This window comes from Spinacia oleracea, chromosome 5 (assembly GCF_020520425.1).
Source record: "Spinacia oleracea cultivar Varoflay chromosome 5, BTI_SOV_V1, whole genome shotgun sequence".
In the NCBI taxonomy this organism is placed as follows: Eukaryota; Viridiplantae; Streptophyta; class Magnoliopsida; order Caryophyllales; family Amaranthaceae; genus Spinacia; species Spinacia oleracea.
The window spans coordinates 51,469,485-51,480,293 of NC_079491.1; positions in this window are offsets into that span (position 1 = coordinate 51,469,485).

Genomic DNA, 10,809 nt, shown 5'->3' on the forward strand with positions numbered 1-10,809 from the left:
CTTGCACTTGCGGGTTGGCCTCTTGAGCGAAATTCGTCTGTTGAAGACACTACCTCGACCGGGGCATGTGTTGGATCTACGATAGAAGCGGTACCAAGCCAGGCGCAAATAAACTACCCATAGAAGCCTATCATAAACTACGTGGCATATTTAATATTCAAATCCATGTTTGTAATGTAGTTATGTGTTGCGAAATATGTGATTGTGTGTGATAAACTATCCTAGAAAACCAACGACCTTAAAAACTGCCCAAACATTCATTAACCAATTGGCCAAAGAGTTATACCACAATACGTGTTCCGCAAACTCGAACGATCGCCGCAAAAATAAGCGACGCTCGGGATGGTCTGTAACGAATCCCACAAACGCTGTTACGCGTAAAGGACGTTATTAGGCAAGCACGCAAGTCGAAGTCGCATAAGCAGAAGACAGAAAACGAGTACCAGTCAGGGACGCATTTCCCGCGCCCCTGGCTGGGCGCCAATATTTCTCACGCCCACTGCTGGGCGCTGAAGTTGCTGCCTGGCCTTTTGGTCAGGCACAGCAGCCTCGGTGCCCAGGCATGAAGAAAATACGTAGCAAAAAAAAAACAACTTTTCGTAAAAACAATTGCTACAAGGGCGTATGAAAAAGCACTCGATTCTAAAAGCGACTTGTAAAAAATAAATAACTCTTTGTGTCGTCGTTAGGCCTCCTACGACGACGATGTTCAGCACCAAAGCCGAGCATGCTAATTAAACCTTGAACGTCACATGGGCGAAGTATTCAAAAAAAAAATGTTCGAATAAAGTCTTCAAAAAAAAAAAATGTTCAAATAAATCCGAGTTTAGACTAGGCTATGCCAAAATACAATCCAAATCCTAAGTCTTAGTTGTCTTATCCATAGAATCGATCCTAATGCTTGGTGTCGTTCTGCAAGTTAAAAGGTTAAACCATATTGAGTCTCCCTTCCTAACATTTAAATCAATGAGAAGCCATATGTAATTGTCATCCCTTGCTAAGAATCCACGGCCTTAATACTCTCTCTCACCAATAAAAAGAATATATTATAGTGTTTGAAAAATGGAAACAGTCACATTCTGGAAATCAACCCCCATAGTCGCACAACCCCAAAGTGAACCTAAGGTGTTAATACCATTGGCAAAGAAAAAAATTAATGGCCCCAAGGCTTATCATGGTCCTCTCGAGTCACTCGCTCCTTGAAATACTACTAAGTACGGACTAAAAGATTTTCCATGAATGCAACATGACCAACCATGAAAAGACCCAAATCGGCATACCATAAGGCTACCATTGGGGAAAAGAAATACACACTAAGAGAGAAGCTGCACTAATGATTCTAGTCTTGCAAAAATAAAAATTCGATCTCCCCAACTAACTACCTTGCCAACATTAAGCAAAATGGCGCATGACAAATGAACACCCAAGGGTTAAAATCTAAAGTGTCAACCAACGAAAGTTATGGTCCAATTAGCCTAAATCTGAGAGTCGCTTGGTCAAGTGTTATAGGCTGACGCCATTTTGAGTCTAGGCCACCCCCTTGTATTCATACACGGGTTATAATCAGAAAGATTAATGAAAGTTTGAGTCTAAATCACAACTTCCAATTAAATCCCAGAAACTGGAATCTGAAAAGAAGCAAAACTTATTTTCGATGTAATTCTTTCGTTAAAATTCAATAAGGTAAAAACAACATTTTGAATCTACGCTATTTGCACATTTTAAGAAACGACTAAACACGCTTGCAAAGTAAGACAGTTTAAAGGTCCACCCTAGGCCTACTAAAATTAGAGGTCCACTATAGGCCTACCAATTGAGGCTCACTCAGTCTCACCTCGTGACTCAAAGACCACAACCATCTACCTTTTAGCCCAAATTGATTGAAGGATTTATGTTGGGGAGAAATCCCGAGCGAAAAGAAAAAATAGAAAGAGAAAAGGGAGAGCGAAAAGAGCGAGCCATGAAATACTTAGCCCGTACCTCCCAAAGTGCGAAATTTACCTAAGTAAAAGAAGAAAAGAATTGAGTCAACCAATCCAAATCATAAAGTTCTACGATGTCTACCCTTTCCAATCCTTATGCTCTTAGACGCCTTTGCTCTCGGGTCCCTGTGCAGCTCATTTAACCCGTCCATGTTCTCATTGCCATAACCCAAGAAACCATTACCTCAACTCTTGTTTTTGAACTTGTTATCAACCGCAAACCCCGCACGGCCATTGACACGTGCGTCATGCCCATCATTTCCAAAGTCCAAACCTGCTCTTACACCACCATTAGCATAATGACCATATAACTTGTTTGGATACGTCATGTTGATATACCCTTGAGCCGACCCTATGCTACTTATTGGCCTTGATTGACTTAAACTCATGACGCTAGCTTGAGGCTGCAAATTGCGAGTCCTAGAAGATGTAATCCTTATGCTTGACCAATACCTATACAACTCATTCAACCCATCTTTCAAACCGTCTTGAGTCACGAATAAAAAGGAAAACGAATGAAAAGTACAAAAAATAATAAATAATAAAAAAGCAAACTTTGCAAAGCGCCTTTAAAAGTTAGTCTAAAAAGAATAAGAAGCATTTAGCGCACCAAAAAAAAAAATCCGCCCAGAAATCATTTTCAGCGCCCACAGCTGGGCGCCGAAATCTTTAACGCCCCTGCCTGGGCGCTGATTCTCCCCACTTGCCAAATTTTGTCCAGAAGTGCTCGTCATTTTATCCGCACATGCACGGAAAAATAACGAACACTTGGAGGGGTACAACACGTATTCCGATATACGTACCACCAAAAAAAACAAAAAATACATGTACTCAAAAAAAATATATATAAAACAAATTTTTGGCTTACGGCAAGGCAGCAGATTAAAATAATAATAAACTTCACTTATTCTACCGTTTCAAATAATATGTTTCCACCTCAGAACATACTTATCAAATTCGGCATTCTAAGAAACCATTTTCTAGGCTAAGAACTACGCAAGACCTGATTCCAAATTAAATCTTTTAAGGCGGATACGTAGGCAATCCATGATTCGGTCCAACCAATTCGCAAAATATTAAAGCCTATAGAAAAACAAGAATAAAAAAATAGAAGTCCCTTATTGAAATTTAATTACTTGCAATCCAAGTCGAAAGAAAAATTTAAGTCAAAGGAAGAATTCAAGTCATCAAGATGCCAAAATTAATGAGCACACATCGAAAAATAATAAGGGCACATACCCTTTCCAGAAGGAGCACTCACACTCCAAGGCACTTAGCCAAGACTCAAAAGATCGCTTTGCCTCAATTAAAAGGGGGCTAGCGCAAACGTCCATGACCTCTAAAGTACTCGACTTAACCCTCCCTAAAGCGAACTAACTCACTTAAAGACTTCCTTTCACCACTAGACATAGTCGTTCGCTTAAAGACCTTCTTTCACCACTAGACACAGTCATGACCGCCAACAAGTAGTAAAGGAAGTAAGCTTGCAATGAAAAAGATTGTTCTACGGCATCGCCCCATCATTCCTTCGAACCCAGGGCACCCGTTCATGGTAATTCAAATGCTTGCTAATCCCCTTTGAAAAAAAAATCAGACATTGTCAATAGGACTTGGCACTTAACCAAGGCTCACCCTACTCAGACATATGAAACGGGCATCTAAAAGTATCATTAAAGGGAAGACATAATAGCAACTGGGGGCTAAAAAAAATTGAAATGAAAGAGCTAGGGAAAGAACTAAGTATACCTTGACCTTTTGTGCAGACATACACCAAGTAAATCTAAGTCAATTTGAAAACGGTTTATATTCCCGCAATTCTAGAAAAGATGGCCCTAAAAGCCTAAAGCACATGCCAAACGGGCACAAGTATATCTTGACGCCTGCACCCTGGCTTCCAGCAAATCCTTAGACAACATTCCAAAAATCGTAACAGTATTCTGATTCACTAATGTAATCCTGTACGAACCCTTCTATAAGTCAACCTACTTAGGACACCTCGGATTGTACACAGTAGGACTCGGATTTTAAATAATTTTCAAATGGTTTTCAAAGACTTCTTCGAACATAATAAAGTGTCGTTGGTTTAAGCTAAGTATGTGTTTATCTCGATGTTACAAAGTGAGTCAAAAGATTTCTAAATATGATTATGGGTAAAGAAAGGCACCTAACTTTTGGTCAAGGCACACTTCCACATGTTACTACCTTGACCATGGCGATGTCGCATAATACGACATTTACAAGAGAAGTAGCAAAATCACTACTCGAACGTACCTCGCACTAAACGAGTCTGGTTCAAACTATTCATGATCCGTGTCACCATGAATGCATAAAAACGTATGCAAAGCATTATAGCACCAAGCCAATCCCGTAGCTACAATTGGGGGCTTGAGAAAAACACTTTAAAAATGCTCGAAATGACGATTTTATCGCAAATTCTCGACGCTAATGCTATACATATGTCATAGGGGCTCAATCCTAAGCTTTAATCATGCAAAACGAACCTTAGAATGGCTACAACCCCTCCCAAATTCTAAAGCACTACTTAGAATATATAAAGTCACCCCACTAACAAGGGTAACTGAAAATCGCGAGTCACCAAAACTCCGATCAAACCACTGCACATAACGCTCGCCCTATAAAGCGCCCGTTACACAGTCTACATCGTTCCAAAGCAAAAGCAAAAAAAAAATTAAAAAAAACTGTCAAAGTTCTGCCCAGAAATCATTTTCAACGCCCAGAGCTGGGCGCCGATATCTTTAACGCCCCAGCCTGGGCGCTGAATATCTCTGCTTGCTAAATCTTGCCCTGACATAAAAACAAGAAAGAAACACCTATGAATCCTCGCATCGAACGAAGTAATAAGCCGTGCAAACCCACGCAGAAGGTGCTACACTTGTTCGAGCACCTGAACGAGGCGTGATGAAAGTACTCCAATGCAAAAAATAATGATATCCCAGCACCTGGAGAAATGTTCTAATACAGGTTGTTAGGCCACACAAGCTTACGTCGCACCATAAGTTCAACCATCCCACGGTACAAGTCTAAAAGAAGAGTAAGACATATTGCACTAATGTAGGCATGACCAAGAGCACGTGTAAAAGAGGCAAAGACTACTGATCGCCCAAATTCAAAATGCAAGCCACACGACTTCTACATTAAGGATTAAAGGTAACAAAATATTACCTACCACGGAAGGGATAGCTCGCACCTACACGAGCGGAATCCCAAGGCATCTTTCTCGAAAGAACCTACAAAAATCGTACGCCAAAAGGAAGCATCCCAACATGCATACTTGGGAGCTCCAAGCTACGAAACAACCATAGCAAAATAAAAAAAAATCTCGAAGCAAATGTTTGAACAATCGAAAGGGCACGATGTTTGAGCCCACTTCATGAATGGACCTGACCCCTATCAAGCTTCTAAGCAAACTATTCAAAATCAGTCATTGCTAAAAAAAATGATTCAAGCAAACTGATTAATGGAACGCACACAACGGCCATTCTATGAACGCTCGTTCGTACATACATATCATCATTCACGAACACGTTCAAAAAAATATAGGAGCGATCAAAGTCTTACACCTCAAGGTATGTCCCTCGGGCCATATAGACTCGCCCGACTATTGCAATAACTGTACACCTTAAGAGCAACAATTCCTTAAAATAATCGCCCCAAGACGACAAGCACCGTAGTCCACCAATCGGCTACGGCTTCTCAAGAAAATCATCACGTTCTAAAAACAAAGAAAAAAACAAAAGAAAAGAGAATACATAGAACTTCCAAGTGAAATAAACGAATGAACAAGAGGCCAACTGTGTCATCAAAAGACCAGCCCGAACAACACTTTCAACGCCCCACCTGGGCGTGAATTATTTCAACGCCCAGGCCCGGGCGCCATAAATGTACCCATGCTCAAAAAGGCCCTAACTTCTAGTGGGCCCTGCCATACTCATTCGACTTGAAAATTGCTGAAAGTCGCACCTCACGACTTTGTTAAGAGTAGCACACCACTACAAAGGTCGCTCGCACATACGAGCATGACCCCAAACATGATTACAAGATGCGAAAAACAACCGACGAGCCCCAGTGCTTATAGACTCCAACGAGGAGCGCGCGATCAAAATCACATTCCCGGACTGCGCCATGCACCATGTCATGTTTGGATATCTCAAAAAATATATTGTTAAACAAAAATATACACAGTGTGGACCCACTTATAGGACACATCTAAAAATATTACGACCCACCAACAGGTTGTAATCATAAAAGCCCTTCTACATAGACAAAATAAGAAATTCAAAATGGGCTCGCCCACCCTCAGCGGGCGGGGTCTGCGTCTCTAAGCCGCGCAGGTCCTCAGTTTTCGATAAAAAATAAAGTCTTCAAATTTAAAATAGGCTCGCCATCTTCAGCCGGCGGGGTCTACGGCGCAAACCACGTAGGTCCTTATTTTCAAAAAAAAAAACAAAAAAAAATTTCAAAACAGATTCGTCCACTTCTATCGGACGGGCCTGCGCGGACAGGCTCGCCATCTTCAGCCGGCGGGGTCTACGTCACAAACCGCGTAGGTCCTTATTTTCAAAAACATCAAAACAGATTCGTCCACTTCTATCGGACGGGGGGTCCACCCTCAGCGGACAGGCTCGCCCACCTTCAGCGGGCGGGGTCTGCGTCACTAACAGCGCAGGTCCTTAGTCGCTGCAGCGATAACTTTTATCGGTTTTCCCTTTTTCCGAAAATTAAAGGATCGGTTTTCCCTATTTCCGAAAATTAAAGGATCGGTTTTCCCTTTTTCCGAAAATTAAAGGATCGGGTTTCCCTTTTTCCGAAAATTAAAGGATCGGTTTTCCCTTTTTCCGAAAATTAAAGGATCGGTTTTCCCTTTTTCCGAAATTAAAGGATTGGTTTTCCCTTTTTCCAAAAATTAAAGGATTGGTTTTCCGTTTTTCCAAAAAAGAACGATGTGCTGGATTTTCCGTCGTTTTACGTCCTATAAAAACAAGGGTGTTTTCTCGTTTAGCTAGCCCTGAAAATGAGAATCTTTAAAAACGTTTTACTTCGTGATTGGGCTTGGCCAGGCCCAATTACACTTTATAGCTTTGATTTCGAAAAACTATGTAGCTACTCCCAATGACAAAGTGAGGGAGTTTCTACGCATCTTTAGATCCTTCCAACGACAAAGTGAGGAAGTTTCTATACTATCAGTAGCCAAATCCCAATGACACGTGAGGGATATGTCGACACTTCAAGTGATGACCCTTAAGTCAAATGTTATCACTCGGGGGCTCGTGAGACCCTCGCAAAACAGGTCACATACACCATGGCTTGTGTGACGCACTCCGTCTAATACTTTGACCATCGTCTTACTCCAAGACTAAGTCAAAGTGGGGGCTAACTGTAGACACCTACTTTTGTCCCCGTTCCCGCAAGGGAAAGGTTCGATGATGAAAGCATAAAAACTTCACTTGACAACGCATCTCCTATAAAATAAACGAATCTCAATCCCCCTTTTCATTTCACCCGAAACCTGCTATTTATAGAAACCTGCTAAAAATAGTAATTGCCGTAAAAGGTAGCTTCTAAAAGTGGCAAATCATAAAAGATAGAAACCTGTCAGAATTAGGTGTTGCATTCCAACATAAATCCTAAATGAGATAGAAAACTGTAAGAATCCTATTCCTAATATGATTCAGAAATAAGAGTTACGTATTAATTAAAATCCTAACGAGCCTAGAGTTCGTAACGGGCCCAGAAGCATTCCGTCATAAAATTGATACGCGCTAAAATACTCGAATTAATCTCAAACTCTACGGATTTCAGGAATCCGAATCTGACAAAGAATTCGGCCCAGGCATCACTTTCAACGCCCAGAGCTGGGCGCCGAAATCTTTGACGCCCAGCCCTGGGCCCTGAAATTACATGGATCTCTATTTTTAACGCCCAGCCCTGGGCGCCGAAATCTTTGACGCCTAGAGCTGGGCGCCGAAATTACCTGGGACGTGTTTTTTCCTAATTCTTTATGGATTAGAACTCTGTAATTCTATCTTTCCACGAACTCTTCCCTATAAATAGGCCCCTAGTTTCGACGTGAAAACACAACAACACATAATATATTCTGAGTATTGACTCTAAACCCCTTAGCCTAAGCCTCTCGCTGCAAAACTTTTCACGCGTTCTGTCGCAATCGATCCATAAATCGAACAGAACGTATCCTGTCCCATAATTGAGATTCGTTAAATAAAAAGGAGAAATAGCAAAGTCAAAGTGGTTAGTTTTCTGAGAACCGTGACGCACCTCTCAAGGGTGCGTCGTAATGTGTCCCTTTTCGATGATTTAACTGCTTTCCTCGCCCTTTTTATGAACTGTTAAACTAACCTAATATGATTGTTCTATCACGCCTAACAAATATAATATTTTTGGGAAATCGGATTATCATGCTAGGTCCCTTAATGCTATTTAAATCAGATAATCACGATCGAATTAGTATTATATGTTGCATATTGCTAAAATCAATTCAGATTAGTTTAATAGTTAACGCATGTCCCTTCAATTATTTATGCTGAGCTAGTAAGGATATCCTGCCTCTGGAGTTATCGACGAGCGAATTACTCCTCTCGGTAGTTACAGTCCCCCGAACCCTCAATCTCTACCTTGCGGGTGTATATTGAGAGATCCCCACACCAGGGATCACAAGGGAACCTACGGCCATCGTGGTCAAACATAATTGCACTCCCTTTATGTCACGATAACCGGGTTTTGTCAGTTTTTCTCATTGTCGTTAAAAACTGAATGGCGACTCCTATATTACTAGTCAATTGGGTGTATACTCACAGGAAATCCAATTACACTTGATTGAATAAAAATAATCGTCACACCCACGAGGGACAAGGTCACGCATTAGCCTCGCGCTTTTTCGACCCCCTCACACCTGGTTGTCCAATATTTCAGCTGTTTTAGTCTTGGTGAGGTGGGGTGCCTCATCCAAGGTGTGGCAGTCATGGAAAATTTCAAATGAACGAACGTCCCGTTAAGGTTCCTTTGATACGGGGGAAGGAGGGTGGTTTGTTTGGCTTTGTTAAGGCGTAGCCTAGACAGGCGGCCAACAATATCTTCCTCCGTTGGTTCATAGCCTAAGCCAAAGGGAGTAGATTTGTCGGGAAAAGGATGGAATGTGTATTCCTTCTTCCTTATGCCCAATGGGGTTCCTGGGAAATAACCTTGAGCTAACAGCATTTTAGGGATGACTCGGGATGCATGCGGGTCTAGGAATGCTGGATCATAATCTTCGATGAACTGGATTGTTTCTTCTATTTGAAACCCGTAAAGGTCGTCTGCAGTTTCGCCGTTCCAACCATAGTGCAACTGACATCGAGAGGAGGGGCGCGGATTTCTAGTATTACCCTGTTATGGTTAAGTTTAACCATTTGGTGCAAGGTAGAAGCCACACCTCCTAAGTCATGGAGCCAAGGTCGCCCCAAGAGGAGGTTGAAAGTGGGCTTGATGTCGATTATTTGAAACTCCGTGGTGCGTGCCATATGCCCGGTTTGTATGGTAAGGTTGATTTTTCCCAATACAGGCCTTCGGGAGTTATCATAAGCTCGTACCCCTTGCGTGGAGGTTTGGAAGTCATCATTTCCTAGCCCCAAGCAATGGGCGGTTCGCAATGGGCAGACATTAACCGCCGAACCATTATCTACGAGCGCTAGGGGGATGTTTTGTCCTTTGCATCCAAACACTAGGTAAAGGGCTTTATTGTGAGCACCCCCCTCTTTGGGTAAGTCTTTATCAGTGAAAACTATGGCCTTTTCTCCGGCATCTCTCGTGACATGGCTAACTAATGAGTCAGGTGTGATATCTGTAGGTACTGAGATGAGGTCAAGTGAGCGAATAAGCTTTTCGCGATGTTCCTTTGAAGTACACATGAGATCCCAGATGGTAATCTCGGCCTTGGTTCTTTTTAGTTGTTTCTGGAGAGGATTTTCAATGACTTCTGCGACGGTGGCGTGTCGTCCATTCTCAGGAGTTTTCCTAACCGGGATGTCGTCCATAGGAGGTGGGTGAATATCCGGTTGGTATATTCTTTCGGATCGGGTGAGGTTGTCGACCTCGGGCTCCTGAGGGGTGGTGTCAATGAGAGCATACCCGGGCCAAGTTTCAGTGAAGAGGTCCTGGCCCGACACTTGAGATAGGTAAATATCTTCAGCATCATCATTCCACACACCGCACACTTCTCTCTCGATTCGATCCATAGGGACCACAGCGAGTGGTGCACCTTGAGGTGTAATATACACCGTGGGGTCGAAATTCTCTGGTTGGTCGAGAGAGATGTGACAAGAGCCGAGTGGGCTCTTGTTGTTGTTGGGTTTGCCAACGTTAGGGAGGGGTATCACTTCATCCTCTATCATGCCCTGGATCGTATGTTTTAGATTCCAGCAGTTTTCAGTGTCATGCCCATTTCCTTGATGGAATTTGCAGTAAGTACCTTCGACCCAATATTTGCTTTTGACAGGAGGGTCACGGGTGGGGCCTATAGGTCTCAACTTTCCTTGATTGGTTAGTCTTTCAAAGGCTTGTACCAAAGTCGACCCGAGTGGGGCAAACTTTCGGTCTCGGACCCATCTTCCAGGGCTTCTTCGGGCGGGAGTCTCTTCTACAGCATGGACTTCTTGGGCTTGGGATGTGTTACCCCGATTATAGGTGTTGTTTTTATATGTGGGTTTGCTTTGTATGGTTTTGGCGAGGTCGTCCTCCATCTTGATTCCCACATCATAAACTCTTTTGAAAGTGTCAAGTCCCAGGTACCTAAGGTGTTGTCTGTAAGCCGGGT